General features: G+C 40.4%; 1 protein-coding gene across 1 annotated transcript in view; it reads left to right on the top strand.

The window, feature by feature from the left end:
• The window catches only part of GAB1 (GRB2-associated binding protein 1), a 101,556-nt gene that overhangs the window by 176 nt on the left and 85,719 nt on the right, over positions 1–15,661 (top strand). The window lies entirely within an intron of this gene.

The raw sequence follows: 15,661 nt of genomic DNA on the forward strand, positions 1-15,661 counted from the left end.
CCGCGCGGTCCCTCCCGGCCGGGCCCGGCGGCGCGGACGAGCCGCCCTCCCGGCCGCCTCCCCGTTTCGGCCGGGACTGCTGCCCGGTACGTCCCGCGGGGCTTCCCGACCCACTTTTTAATTTTTTTTTTTTTTAAATTTTTTTTCCTCTTTTCTTTTCTTTTTGTCAGTTCCCCTCCCCCCCCCCCCCAAAAAAAAGGAGGGGGGGGCACCGAGCGGTCAGATGTTTCTGCCCCGCTTTTATCGCCTTTCCGAGGGAGTCGGGAGAGGGAAGGGGGGCGGAGTTTTTTCGTCTTCCCTTTGGATCCGGGCTCGGTATATATGTATTTTTAAACGTAAACACTTGCCGTGCTGGTGCCTGATGGAAGGGGAGGGCGGCGGGTGCCCCGTAACTCGGCTCGGCGCGGCCGGCCGAAAGTCGCTCCTGGCGGGATTGCAGCCGGAGCTGTTGGCCCGGAGACGGCGGGGAGCCGGGGATGCCCCGGGAGCCCTCCCCGCAGGGGCCGGGGGGGGGGTTTGCCCTTGGGATTTGGAGCCCTCCGCATCGGGGAGAAGCGGGGGGGGAGTGTGTGTGTGTGTGTGGAGGAGGGAGTTGCAAGAAAAGTGCCTTTTCCTTACTTAAAAGTTCATCCCGCTGTTGCTCAGAAGTAAATAACGTTAGCAGGGGCTGTAGCGGGAGCTGACACCCGAGTTCGCAGGAAAATGGAGCGCGTTTGCTGAGAGGGCAGATTTCGTGACAGGGCAGCAGCCGTGCTGCTCTGCTGGGCGCTGGGGCTCCTCGGTGCTGGCCGAGACGCTGTCAAGTCACGTAGGAGGAATGGGTGATGCCAGGAGTCATCTCGGCCGAGCCCTTTCCCATTGGCACCCGGGTCGCTTCACGGCATCTGTGTAATTGGTACAAAATGTTGGGCCTTTTTTTTTTTTAATCGTCCTTTAGCCAGTTAGGTGGTATTTAAGTAGAAATGGCCTTTGCAGTTACCAGTGGGGTGGTTTTGTTCGGTTGTTTGTTTTTTTTTTTGAAGCAGCTAAACCTTCAGATTGGTTTGAGAATCTGTGAATGTGGGTCTTAATGTGACCACGTTATTTTCATCTGTTAGCGATTAACAACCACTTCTCAAGCTGTTGGTGTTATGGATGATTTTTTTAAATGCCAGGAAATCGGTGAAATGACACTCTTCTTAAATTAAGAAAATTATCTTTGGTTTAGCCCATTCTCTGGTTCCCAGTGGCAAAAATTCTGTTTGTCTGAAGGACGCGGGATCAGGCTTGCAAAGAGAACGTCCTGATGGGTCATGGCAGAGCTGTGCTTCCCTGCCAAATTGGACACGGGCTGTATTTTTGGCCGATCCTCTATGTGTATATTCACAGGATGCCGCTTTACCAAAGTGTAAGAATTAAGAGTGGTATCAATGTTTTCAAAGTTTGAATAAATTTCCCGCTCAAACTCTAAATCGTGTACAGTTACGCTGTCTGTTAATGGACAAGAGTTGTAAGCAAGAGTTTGCCCTCCTAAATCGATACCATAAATCAGTCCCTAAATATGCTAGCTTTTTTCCACGTAGCTGCCCTTTCAGTGTATTTATAGCTCCACTTCCATACTGGAATAACATCAGAACCTTTGAGAGGAAAACCCTGACTGCAGCGTTGGTCAAGTGGTTCCCTGTCCTAAAGAAGTAATTCCCTAATTTTTGACTTGAAAGGGGCATCTGCTTTTTGAGGAGGCAGAGTATCGGAGTGATAGTACAGCAAGTTTCTATGAGCATGAGTCGGTTTGGCATCTGCATGCACTGTAGGCCGTAAGGTCGTAAGTTTAAATCTTGCACGTTGTTTTAGACTGTTTTCTGCTTGTATAAAAGAAAGGTACCCTTTAAAGGGGGGCTTAAAGTAAAATTCCTCCTGCTTGTCTGTAGTGCCTGATCAGTTGTAGGCTAAAGGTTCACACTCACTTCAAAGACCTAAAAGTGACCTTGACATCACGATCGCCATCTTCAAGCAAACAAAAAGTCGACGTACTTAAGATGATGAACTTTAACTGAGTGTACTGATTGAAGTGTTGGCTTGTGCTCTCTGTAATTCTATGCTTAGGCGAAGGCACAGAAGAGCTGTGTTTTTTAAAGCCGTATTTTATACTGGTGATATTTCAAGAGGCTGCACCAGATGAAAAGATGGGAAAGTGATTTCTATAGGAAACTGCCTTTCTGCAACGCATACTTTTCACATATATGTATATATGGAAAATTGTAACTTCACGCTCTATTAGTTTTTGCATGCAAGTGTTGGGGCAAACCCAGGTTACCATCTGGGAAGGGAGATAAAAAGTCTGAAATTGCAGTTAAATATGGTTTCGGTTCTTAGGAAGGGTGAAAAGGAGCACTTTGAAGCTAGTACATAGACATATGTTTCACAGGGTCTTCAATTTTTAGTTTGAAACAGTTGGACATGGTATTAAAGCTGGCTTACAATCATTTTGAGGCTAAAAAAAGAAAAAAAACCCAACCAACCCTGTCCTGCAGGTGGAAAAATCGGATTTCCTTGAATATATGGCTTAATGCCATGAATGTCTTTTTCCCCCTTTAAAAGGAGTCCTATTTTCATGTCTTGTTCATGCATTTTTGGTATGGAAGTAACTTTCTGATAACTGTTGGCACCTGTTGTTGGTTCCCTGGAGCTGGTATTCAGAACAGTTTGTTTGCTGGAATAAACTGGTTGTTTCCAGCAGCAGATCTCTGGGGAAAATAGAAGCAACTTTTGGTGTCAGCTGCGGGTCCAAGATGAGGATGTGAATTTAGTAGAGGAGAAGGGGAAGGAAGCTGGGGCTAAATCCTGCACGGGTCTCCACAGCCTAGGCTGTGGTTGCACGAGTACGTGAAAGAACTTGTTTGTGCATAGGGATGCAAGACTGCTAAATTTCACAGCTTCTGCTACCCTCTGTATTGTTTTTTCCTCACTTGTTCTGTTGCCTTCAACTTTGCAAACATTTATGCCCTCACCTTAACCTACTGTACTTTTTCTGCTCTGGTCCCCTTATTTTTAAAGATGTAATTGAAAAGCCCCTTTCTCCCCATCTGTCCTTTTAAAAAGCAATAGTAAACCTTGGCTTCGTGGTTTTCTGCTACGTTGCAGTTCTGCTGTGCACGTGCCAGTTAAAATAGCTGATTCTTTGTGGTAGCAGCATAGAGGATTTTTTACTGCCATTATGCTAAGAAACCACCAGATATTTAAACACAGCTGTCCTTGGTAAAGCAAGGGAGAAAAGCTTGAGGGAATGAGAATAACTCTTCTAAATTCTCTCCTAGAACAGCTATGCTTTCGTCTGCAGGGTGGCTAGGGCTCAGTATGACAACTGGATGTGCTTTAAATCGGGATTATAGCACTGACGGTTGGTTTATGGAACTGGTTCTACTGAGTCAGTATTCTAACTTGTCCCACTTAGAGTAGAGTAAATTTTATTTGATAAAAGGTAAAACTTCACCAAAAGCATCTCTCATAAGCTATATTGCGAAAGGAGAAAACACTTTTTTTGGGTAAGTTGGTTCAGATTTTTCTGTATCTGATGGGCTTCCCTGTACTTAGGAGAGTTCATAAGATGATTTTGAAAGTAAATTGGGAAACCTTCATTTTGATGTAATTATTACTAAAAATCCTGGGTTATTTGACTATTCCTGTTGATTGTGCATTTAATTATTTAAAAACAGAGAGTTGAAAAATGAGAAATGGGCTCGATCTTCCCAGGACATAAGGGGCCCTGATATAATTCAGACAAGGCTACATATAGCATCCTCTTACTTATTCTAATGTTCTCAGTTGCAGACAGTGACTAAAAAAGTGCCAGGCTATTAAACTAGTTATTCGATGTTTGAACTATAGGCTCAGATGGTGTAAGTACAAAAGTAATAGAAGTGGAATATTTTACTGTGGCTTTGTTTGGCAGTTGCTCTTTGGCACTAATCACGTAGGTGCTGTTTCTGTCTTGAGTAATACTTAAATGTGCTAAGATATGTAATGGTGTTAAGAAATGTTTTATTCAGCAGAATAGTTGTAATCTGGTAAAAGCTGCAGTGCCTGACAAAAGCCCTTTTTCTGGAAGACACCTCTTTGTGTTAAAGCTTTTTTTGTGATCTTGCATCAGCATAGTGAGCAAATTTGAGAAGCCAGTTGGTTTACAGAAAAAAAACCCAAACAAGATGAGCTTGTTTGACATCATTCAGTGCTGTCCCTGTAGAGCTGGGTCAAGTTAACTCAAGACAGATGAGTGTAATCAAGTAACATTATGTGACATCTAAATATTCTGAACTTGATTGTGCTTGTGCTCCTTCAGGAGTTGCTGAAGACCTTGCAGGAATTGGTGTTCGCGCAGAAACCTTTCCTTCTGGAAGGAAGTCTCTCCCTTCCCTTCTGCTATGCACTGTTTAGGAACCAGTATTTTGACTTTTGATATTTTTAAACATGGGTTAGTAAACCCTAAACCATGAATTCAAAAGCGTGACTAAACATAATGTTTTTGTTGATTATAGAAGGAAGTTGCATGGTTTTGTGTGCCGACTGAAGATGCTGAAACAATCTTGGGTATGACTTTGGGTGTATACCTACCTCTTAAGCTTGCTGTTTGGGTGTAAGTCTTGCTTGAGGAGCACGGAACTCGTGGTACGAGTATTTATCATCTTTGACAGGACATTAGCAGCTGGTGTTGACTTTGCTGCCAGCGCTACAGCACTGTTAGTGCTTGACCTATGGTGTATGCTCTGAATTGACTACCAGTGGATGGCTTCAGAGGGTAAGAGCAGGTGACAGTATGTAAACCAGATTAAGAAGTCTAATATACATGTACTCAGTAAGACACATATCTTGTGCCAGTTATTCTAATTTTCATGTAGTATACCACACTGATGTACACAGTTAATTTAAGTGTTTCTGAGCTTGGATGGTCAGAAAGTACCTGAACTGCTTGGAACACTTTTTTCTTGGTGTAGATAGGAAAGTCGGAGACTCAAGTAACAGAAATTGCCCCGTTCCTCTTGAAGTGCAGGTGAACTACTGGACATATGAAATAAGCCAGATATTCAAAAGGTGTTTGTTGATGCGAACTTTTTTTAACAGCTGTTAAATAGTAACCCTTAATTTGGGACCATAATAGCTGAGAGATGAGGGAAGTAGTCAAATTCTGACTTTTTGTGATGTTCTCAGTTGGATGTATAGCAGCTTACGGATACCCTTTTACTATGCTTCTGTCTTTTGGTAGGTGTGTTAATAAGATTTGGTGTAGCTAATTGCAGGGGATTACAATTCAGTGAAGAACTAACAGGGAGAAAAATGAATGAATGCCTCCCACTTTCTTGATGCTGCATAGTGGCTGCTTTTCCATGTATGCACAAAGCCTTGCAGCATTGAACATTCAGTATAAGCAACATACGTACCAGCCAGAGGAAATAATGAAGTACCATGAAGTTAACTTCCAATTACACACAGATGACTTTGTTTTGGATGCCTCTTAAGTCACTTGTAAGCTGAAAGCAGCTGTGTGAAATATGAATTGGATATATTGGGAAAAGAATGTTTTTATTGGATAGTTTAGCTAAAAAAAAAAAAAAGTATAGGCTTTGACTGTCAAAATGAGCATCAATTCTGGAGGCCTTTGGTTGACCAGGTCACTCTTTCAGATGAGAGATAATCCTTGCATTTTCATTCATCTTTTCTGGTATTCAACAGTCCCTTATTCAAAAAGAGGAAAGTGAGAGACATAAAACTGTTTCCAGCATCCTTTTCTCTCTCTTTAAATTTTAAAAATCTTGGAATGATGCTTTGGACACTTCTGAGGCATGGATTTCTTTTTTTCTTTTTGACATGACTTTTGAATCACATGATTAGAATCAAGTGTAATCTCTTAGGGACATTTAGAACACATTTATTTCCCATTAAATTCAGCTCATGGCTTTGACAAAAGTCTTGGCAAAAGTGAAAGGAACATCAGTGATTAAAAATGTAGTAATTTTAAGGGAGAGAATAATTTTGGGTCTTGTGGATTGCTCTGGCTTGGGTATCTCATACTTTAGTCTTGCTGTTGCTTTTTTCTAGTCAAAAAGTAGATGTCACCAAACTATATAGGGTGAAATATTTTCTTAAGAAGGGGAGTAAAACTGATGAGATGCAAGTTTTGTTTCAATGTAGAGCGAATAAATGTAAAGCAAAGATATGCCTCCTTATTTTTTTCATCCCAACTGCTTTTGTAGTGTTGCAGTGACAGGCTTCTTGAGACTTTTTCAGAATGACCTTAAAATTTTACATGCTTCAATGACTAATCATTTTATTGCCAATAGAAGCAATTTCAACTGTTGCAATTTAATTGCAGTATTTCACTAGGAGGGACAGACCTTATGTCATGCAAATTACTTGAGCAAGGCAGGCAGAAAGATCAGACAGAAAGGGATAATCTTGTCAAGGCAGGTGTGTGTTGTGTACAGGTGAATATTATTAGTCCAATGTAATTTGCTGCTGTTTTAGGGACTCTAGTGTGAATTCAGCTCCTCATATGTACAAACAAGTATTTCTAAGGCAGTACTACATTTTTCTTTCTTTTTTTGGGGGGGTGGGGATGAGTGAGGGGGAATTCTGCCATCTCCAGACTGAAAATAAAGTTTTGTTTATTCTCAATTCCCCCTTTATCAATTCTTGATTAGGCTGTTGCGGTTCCTCTTTTATTAATTCTCTGGCTTGTTTACTTTAGGAAAAGTGTTCATAGTTGTACAAATAGTGTTAGCTTTGTAAATATTGCTCGGTGCAATATGCTAGTTGTATTTTTGAGCTTTTTATTTTTTAAAAAAAAAAAAACAACCTGTCTTCCAATAAAAGGTTACATAGTCAGTTTTTTGTGTTTGTGTTTGGTCTTGCTTCCAGCTGTTGACAAAAGTCTTGTTTCTCATGATTAACATTTGAGGCTCTTTGGAACATGCCACAAGGCTTTTAGTTGTAAGAATTAATCTTATGTTACGTAGTATCTGACTGTCTCCTTAGCAGTATCCAGTAGGGAAATGTTTATAAGGTAACATTCTGTCAGATGGAAGAGAATGAATTAACTGTTGAAATCTCTAACCATCTTTTTTTTTTTTAATTGGGGAGAAGGAATGTTTTTCATTGCATTTTATGCACCAAAATTACAATTTTAGGATTAAACTCCCTGAGGTTATGGTGACACATTTTTCTTCCTTTTTTTTTTTTTTTTTTAGGAAAATGCCGGTTTTTTGGGGTAAATGACAGCATGATATTAGTGTCTCTTGGAACTGGTGGTATAACAACATGTAATTAAAAAAAGTCAGGCAGTTATGTCCATATGGCTTTTGTATTATTATACATAATAATACAAATAGTTCTGTGTAAAAACATACCATCTAAAAGAGGTGATACTCCTGCTAGGAGACTGTGCCAAGTTAGTATACCAGCTTGTCACTTCTGGACAGCTGAGTTGAGGCCCTGCATAAAGAACTGAATGAAATGAAAAAGTTTTGCTTGTCCTTATTTCTTACAGTAATTTACTGGCGGAGCGATTTAAAAAAATGATGCTTTTTCAGGAGCTGTGCTTGTTCTTTTCTCTGAGAATTTCTAGGAAGCCAGAAGAAAGCTTTGCCTTCTCTGCTTTTAAAAAGGAGGTAATTTTTGTCTTCTGCCACACGCTGGCTGGCTCAGCTCAGGAATCCTGATGTGGGGCTGCATGCAGGTAGGTAAGACCTGTGGCTGTACCTGGTGGCTGGGGATGGCGGCAGGGTATTGGGATGACCTTGCCTAGCAGGAGAAAAGCAACCTTCTCTCTTTGCCCGATTCCCACACGAGAGTTTTCCAGCCAGCTAGCTGGTCACGTGTGGGTTGTCCTGCTGGTTTAGAAGTGAAAACAAAGCCAGATAAACCCTTCTGTGGCAGTGGAGATAGTGGCTGTCACAAACTAAATCTGCTTCCCCACCCACTTTCCAGCACAGCCAGCCTTGGGGCAGGGTGATGGCAGATTTGCTGCCTGCCTTCCTCCGGGGTAAGCCCGTCTCCACCCCAGGAGGAATGCGATGGGTTTCAGTGGTGCAGGCCAGCATGTTCCTCTCTCTGGGGTTACAGCTACTGCCAGGCTCTTCAGTGTTTCTGCCTCAAAAGAAAAGGAAAAAAAAGAAAAACAACAGAAAAATAGAGAGACTTTGGTTTATTTTTCTATGTTGTCTGGGGCTTGGGATTTAAAAACAAAATAAACCTTCTGTAGGTGTTTATTGCTGACAGTAGGAGTTCACAGGATTAGATTTGGGGTACGGAATAAGAATACAGGAAGCTATCCAAACACAGTTAATACCCCTGCCTTCAAATAGACCTTTGATGCAATCAGCACACAAGAATTACAGTCCATTTGGGAGAGTTATTAAAAGGGTAAATACAGACACGATAGCAGATGAAAAATGGATTTTAAGTTTCAAAGTGGAATGATACCTGTTTATAAAAAGGAAGCAATTCTGAAAATGTGTCAGTTTGTCATTTTCCCTTTGTATGAAGAATAACTGCACAGTGTCACGTAATGTGCTAGACAAATGTTCCCATTCACGCTTAATGCATGTTTCTTTTACAGTTTTCTGATGTTTGTGTTTCCATATAGATTCTTAAGCAGGATCAGATGTAGTAGAGAAGCTGCGCCTGGTTTTGGGGTGGTGCAGGGGAGGATTGGTACTTTGGAAGGACTGCTTTTTGAAGCCAATCTGTGTAGAGCATGTGAGCAATCGTTGATCCTGATGAACTCCAAAGTCCATATACAGAATCTAGCAAACGTTTATGATTTTTAAAAAAAGAATAGAAATATTTGTGATCCTTAAAAATACAGTAAAATACCGACAGCAAGTCTGCCCCTTCCCAGCAAACGCTGAAAAGTAAGGAGCATATTAGGAAAGAGATGGTGGGGATAATTTATCTGATGCTCCTAGTGGTTATTGTAAGGATTGGTATTGTGTTCTTTTTATCAAGAAACAACTAAGAGAGAGGATGTCAAGGTAATGCATGGACTTGAGGTGAATTGACAATTTGTCCTTGTATAGTTTAAGTAAAAAAAAAAAAAAAAAAAAAAGGCAGGGGGGTAGGGTATGGAGTGCAGTTTGAAACAGAAGAGGCTGGCATTTCCCAGGACAGATGAGGCCAGTGGAGTGCTCTGCCGCGTGGTGTCCATGTCGGGAATGCAGAATATTCTAGGGGGCTTGGAGAGAATCCCCCAGCTGTAAGTGTGAGTGCTTGGAGGTCTGTGGTGTGATAAGAGGAGACTTCTAAAATGTTGTGTTGTAACCAGTTCCTTTGGTTCATCTATGCGATCCAGTCTCTTCTTAGTTCTGCTGACATGCTGGAAGTGTCAGAGGTAGGCTACGGGCATGATCCCGTCTGGCAATTCTACTTTCCTAGAAAGTAGTGATCTATATGAACTTCATAAAGTTATCTGAGTTATCTATATGAACTCTTTATTTGAGCTTTAAGCCACGAACTGACAAAACCCCTTTTGAATATATCACTCGTTACATAATTCTGTGATCTCTTGTGGTGCTTTTCATTAAAGGAATGTTTCTTTCTTTCAATTACATGTTATACTGGGTGATGTTCTCATGGTGGCATTAGATAAACTTTTTGTTTACAAAATACTTTCCTGTTGCTAAGGGAGATAACTTTAAGAAGTGCAAGAGTAGGTATAAGGTATAACAATAAGTGTATCTTCCTGAATCTTGCATGTTCTAATGCATTCCCATTTACTGTTTCTACACAATTATTGCTGAAATTATTTGCATCATGCTGTGTGGATAAATTTCAGTCTAATGACTTGTTACTCAGTGTGAAATAACGCCCTTAAAGCTCAAAGCTGAGGTCATGTCATGCTCTTAGTTATGACCTATCCAATACAGTTGTCTGTGTGCACAAATGAAGTTAAATTGCATAAGCTTGACAGCACTGTGAAAATAACTCAAGTTACTCTTCACTACTGAAGGTTTGTCAGCAGACATAACACACATGCACTCAGGAGTCAGTCATTACTAAGATAAAACCTGTTTTTTACTTTCTGGAGTTCTGGGGAGGGGAAGGGAGAAAAGGGTCAGGGGGAAGATGTAAAGTGAAGACTAGAATTCAAATGACTCATTAATGTAAATTGGGAAACTTCACCCTGGTTTCATCCCAGGGTAATTTTGTCCCAGGACAAGTAACTACAGAGTTTTCTGCTATGGTGTGTACTTCAGTGCTAAGTTAATTCACACTCCTTTGCATTTTTCCTTGACCTGGTGGCTCTGTTTATCTGTGAATCTCTGCAGCTCCAGGAAAAAGAAAAAAAAAAAAAAAAAAGAGAGAGGGAATAGAGGGCAGGAATTTATTGTCTGATTTATAAAGAGAGTGGCAGGAAGATCTTTACTGATTATATAAGGGAGGCACCATCATTATTACATAAATTTGATAGTGTTCTTCGGTGGCGTTCTTACAGTGCAGCCATAACTGACTGTGACTCCAGTCTTCTTGTTTGCTGTTTCAGCCTTGGAATGGGCACGTTAATTATGCAGACTGTTACTGCAATTTAACAAACTTAAAACTTTTGCTAGATAGGTAGTGCTGAGAGTCAGTCTAACAAACTGTGGAGGGGAGGTGCAAACACTGCTGAGATGCTCGATTGCTTCCAACAACTGCTGGGAAGGCAGCGCTATTCCCATCGGGGTGCTTCTCCTGCTTTCTGCTTACGGGAAGAGGTTTTCTATCAATCTCTGCAACCAGCATCTGACAGAGCTGAAGTATGTTCCTACCTGCCATAGCTGGCTGGAAAATGAACCTTCTTTCTGTCTGCCTTTCGATCCTTTGCTTCTGGTAGCTGTTGTTTAAAGGGAGGGCAGATGGACTGCTCCTCTCTGAAATCCCTGCCTGCTTAAACAAAATAGTGAATAAGGAAGACTGTGATCTGTCCTTTCCAACTGGGAGACTGAGCTGGACAGATGTTTCTTACTCAGTGCTAAGGAGGAAAGTCCCTGGCTAGGGGCTCTAGGATGAGGGTTAAAAGGTGAAAAAATCCTACAGGGGCCTCCTGCTGCAATGATCGCTTCAGCCCTGCACAAGTGAGAGAGAAGATCCAAAACTTCTGTGTCTCATGTCCTTTCCTCCTCCTCCTTCCTCTCATTGCAACTATTTTGTGTTTATTTTCCTACTTTTAAATTGCATAATTTAGTCCTTCCTGTCACTTCCTAATGTCTGAATCACAGGTAGCTCTTCCTGCCTGCAGTAAACAAACATTTTACTCCTGGCACCTTTCCAAATGTTGAAATTGTATTTATGAAGGTGGGGGGGGGATGTCCCTCTGGCAATGCGCTTGGGAAGCTAATTCACTTGCATACAGGTTGGATAAGCTGCTTACTGCACGCTTCTGTGGCCAACTGATTTCCTTGTCTTTCCAATCTTCTAAACTGATGTGGCTGCTTGGCTGATCAGGACAAGCAGGTGGATGGTAGCGGATGATAAAAACAGAACATAAACAGTGGGTTATGAGCTTCTGAAGTTAATAACAGTAGCAACTAGGTTGCCTCAAGTATTCCTGCTGGTGGTGTTGCCTCTTCTCTCCTCTCTCTCGTACCTTGCATCTGTGTACAGTGCTGAGATACATGGTGTCTGCCATTTAACCAGTCACTTGTGATAAACACTGTCTGGTCTAACATTAGGGCTTTGCTCATTTTTTGGATTCTTTCAGTGCAAAGCAAGAAGATAACACAAAATACTTTGGGACACGTGGTTTGCCTCCATCAGCCTGCTGGACCTCTTAGGCCATATTTGTAAAAGCTGCAAAATATGAGTGTGTCATCCTCACTTTTCCTATTACTACTTTTATTTTGTTTTTTAATCTTTATTTTTTATTTAATTTTTTAATTTATCCTTCATTTTATTTTTTAATCAACTGTCTTCAGAATAATGCATAGAAGACACAGCTAACATCCATGGGGACTCTCCACCTCTCCCAATGCACTCGCATTTTCTCTTTGCCGGTTTCTGTCCTTTATGGGGAAAATTCATCTTGAATCATGATAGACAAGCCTCACAGTGTGCCGAATGCTACAGCTCCTATACCACAACTACATGTGGAACTGTTAAATGGACTTGGTAAATGGAGACCGCAGAGGAAAGATCCAGTCCTTGTTTTGGCAACTTTGTATTTGTACTTTCCCATCCATCTGGCATCCTCGCTTCCCTCTCTGTTTCTTCCTACTAAGACGGGAAGAAGGTGAGAATAAGTCAAATATATTTAGGACAACTAGATAAGGTAAGAACACCCTGAATGTTAAACTGACTTCTTAATTGTGCTCTCTTGTAAAAGAGAGCGAGTGAGTGCACCTTCTTTTCAACAGTTACAATTTACCTTGATTTTTGACCGTGTGCTATATTCTCCATGCAGATGATTTAAAAAAAAAAAAAAAATTAAAAATTTGGTAGGTTGTGCCAATAAAACAAAGCAACAGAATATTACTCTAGCCTAGCTTAATACCAGTTTCAGAAAAGACAGTTGAAGCAAAAGAACTCTGCTGTTACGTGCCATAGGAATGCCTCGTGTTCCAGTTTCTCCTGGCTGAGGTTGCGTATGCACAGGGGCATGGCGTTTTCCCTTGTGCCATTTGTTATTATCTGGTCATTAAAGGAAAGGATGGAGTTCCTCAGAAAGATAAGTTTGAGAGATTTTTGGACCTGGTAGCTCGTCTTAGAATTTGTGAATGGGTTGGATACCCTTTCTGTTGTAATTGCCTACTTATGGTATTTGCCTATGTGTAATGAAAGAATTTACATTTCTTTCCACCACAGTGGGAGGAGTTTCTGATTCCTATGGTTGGGGTTGAAACGAGATTTTTTCTTTATTTGGAGTATGAAAGTAATTTTATTGGCAGTGCAATTTGGGTAGTGAACAATGCTAGGGAATTGGGAAGAAAGAAGTGTGATAGAAGACAGTATCCTGTTTCTAATATATTCTAGTATAAAATGATGGTGACCTTTTTCTTAATAGCACTATACCATGTGGGAACTGAATGTGGAAACAACTATATGAAGATATTTTTATTTTATCTGTTAGTTGCATACATTTTGTCATTCTTGAAACTAATGCAAATAAGTGCCATGTTAAATAACGTAGAATATACTTTTGTGTCCTTTGTACACTGTATGGTGAAAGTTTTGCTGAATCAGAAGCAAAAATGTAAGGGTTGGGTCCTGTAATTATAGTATTACAGGACCTGTCTACTATTGCCTTTTAATTTAAGCTTGTAATAGAAAGTATTTCTGGTTGGAATGAAGATAACACTGGCCAAAGTGTAATGAAACCCACTTTTTCAATCATTTGCATTACTTTAAGTTGTCTTGTAATGTTCCACAGTACTATTTTATCAGTTCTAGTCAATAAATGCCATATTGGTGTGCAAATATTTTCATTTGAACTTGAGGTTATTAAATTGTACTCTTGCATTGAATTTCAGTGGTTGCATTATTGTCATTCATCTAAGGCAATGACAATCTTGCCTCCTCAAAGGATGTTGGGCTTTTTGTTTCTTTAAGAAGACATAAGTAGTATTAAAGTCAGCAGAGGGTTGTACGATTTTTAGCAAAGGGTTGAGCAGTGCTTCTATGAGTTACTTGTGAAATTCCAGTAAGTCTCAACTTAAAGTGCAAATATTTCTCTAGGCAATTGAACTATACAGCCTTAAGTTGCTATAAAACACCTTTATAGTGTTATGAAAAAATCACGCCAAGCTTTATACCAAAACTTGTAACTCTGCAAGCAGGCGTAAGCCAAGAAAATGGTTAAGACTGTAGTAGAAACATGCTTTCCCACGAAATAAAATCCAGGGATGTAGCCACTGTAATTGTGCAATAAATTATCATAAATGTGATGTCATAGTCTCTGCAACTTTCTGAAGGGGTAGTCTGATTTTGAAATCAACCGAGTAGTGAATAACAAGCCTCTGAATTGGCCCAGACAACAGCAGACACGTCTGCATCATTTGGGGAAAGCCGTCATCTCCTTAGAGAATTAAACTATTTCAAAATAGAAGTTGTTGACTCAATGTGTTAATCTTGGCTTTTCATGAAGAAGTGCAGCGTCCCACACTGATTATTTTTTTTTTTTTTTAACAGATCCTTAAACTACTGGCTACATAGGTAAAAAGAGACTGATTGGAGGGAAGTTCATTGAGGCCATTAAATGTAGTTCCTCTAAACTGCAGTTATTCCCCAGTAGCGTTCAAACAACTTCTTATTCATCTGTGGAAAAAGGTCCCCAGATGCAGATGCGATTGCAGGATTGTAGCTTTTGATTTATAAGGATAATTTCACAGGCTTGCCCAGGGGCATATTGTGAAGATTAGGCAGAGCACAACCAATCTTTAAGGTTTCAATAGCATAATTCAGAAACTTTGTTTCGGGTAATTATTCTATGTGATAACAAGGACATATTGCTTGAACGCCAGCTCTGTTAGTCATGTATTCTCTTAACATAAAAAGACGGAATGAGAGAGTCCTCTAAGTTTGTTACAGTTCTGGATTTAAAATTAAGTACTCTTAATGAAATGAGCTGAAAGAACATGTTGAACTTCCACTGAGTGTGGTAAAACTTACCTCAATGTCCAAATAAGTATATATTCTAAATACAATAAAGCAGAATGTATATTTTTCAGCTTTTACCATGATGTCTTGGTGTATATATAGTAATTAAACCAATTTAAACAGCTTAGAAATTACTGATGTGCCAACAAAAGATACCTCTTTGCCTTCCTAGTAGGAAAATCATCACAGCCATCCCTGTATCCTTCAGGCAAAAACCTGGGTAAATAAATAAGCCTTGCAGTATGCCCAGAAGGTCATATGTAAGGGGGAGGCGGGAGCAAAATTCAGAGCCAAGAGCCTTCCCAGAAAACTATCTACTGGTACATCTCCATGTTTGGGAAGCCTTGGCTTCTGCCTGGTTCAGTCTTTCCTTGTGACTTTTACAGATGTCTGCAGAGGCCTACCAGTGACCTTTTCCAAGCTAATTCTTGTGTCAATAGTTCATTCATTCTTTATATTTTTTTCCCCTTTCATCTTTATTCACTTTAGAAACAATCAATAACTCCTTGCTTGAGCTCTTGTATTTAGCCTTATTACACTATACCCTGCTACTGTGGCAACTTGATTCGTGTCTCTACTAAAAGGTAGTAGTGTTTTTTCTTCTGGTTTTTTTTCTTCTTTTTTTTTCCTCCTTTTCCTTTTGGTCTCGCTTTCGCTTGGGGATCTGCAGCTTCTGTGTTAGTTTGTATCTCTTCATCTTTGCTCTTTATTGCCATTGACCTGTCCATGGATGACTTACCATGCTCATTTTATGTAAGCTTTACATCAATGGCACATGCTTCAGTCTTTCTGCTGCGAAGTACTACATCTTCTCTGACTTGTCTTCTGTGTACTGCTATCATTAATGTTTTGCTACCAAATGAAGTATATCTTCTGTTTTCTTGGAAGTTGCCTTTGCAGTTCACATTCTCTATTCCTTTAAAATATACCCACATTTACCTAATGATTAAGTCTCTTGACCACTAGAGTTGCCTATTCCAGGAACACGTAGATGACATGGCCCGCTTTTGCCATTGGGTGGGCATGTAGACTTTTTCCAGACAGAACCAACTATAGCTGG

This window comes from Haliaeetus leucocephalus, unplaced genomic scaffold (assembly GCF_000737465.1).
Source record: "Haliaeetus leucocephalus isolate CR32 unplaced genomic scaffold, Haliaeetus_leucocephalus-4.0 Scaffold220, whole genome shotgun sequence".
Classification (NCBI taxonomy): Eukaryota; Metazoa; Chordata; class Aves; order Accipitriformes; family Accipitridae; genus Haliaeetus; species Haliaeetus leucocephalus.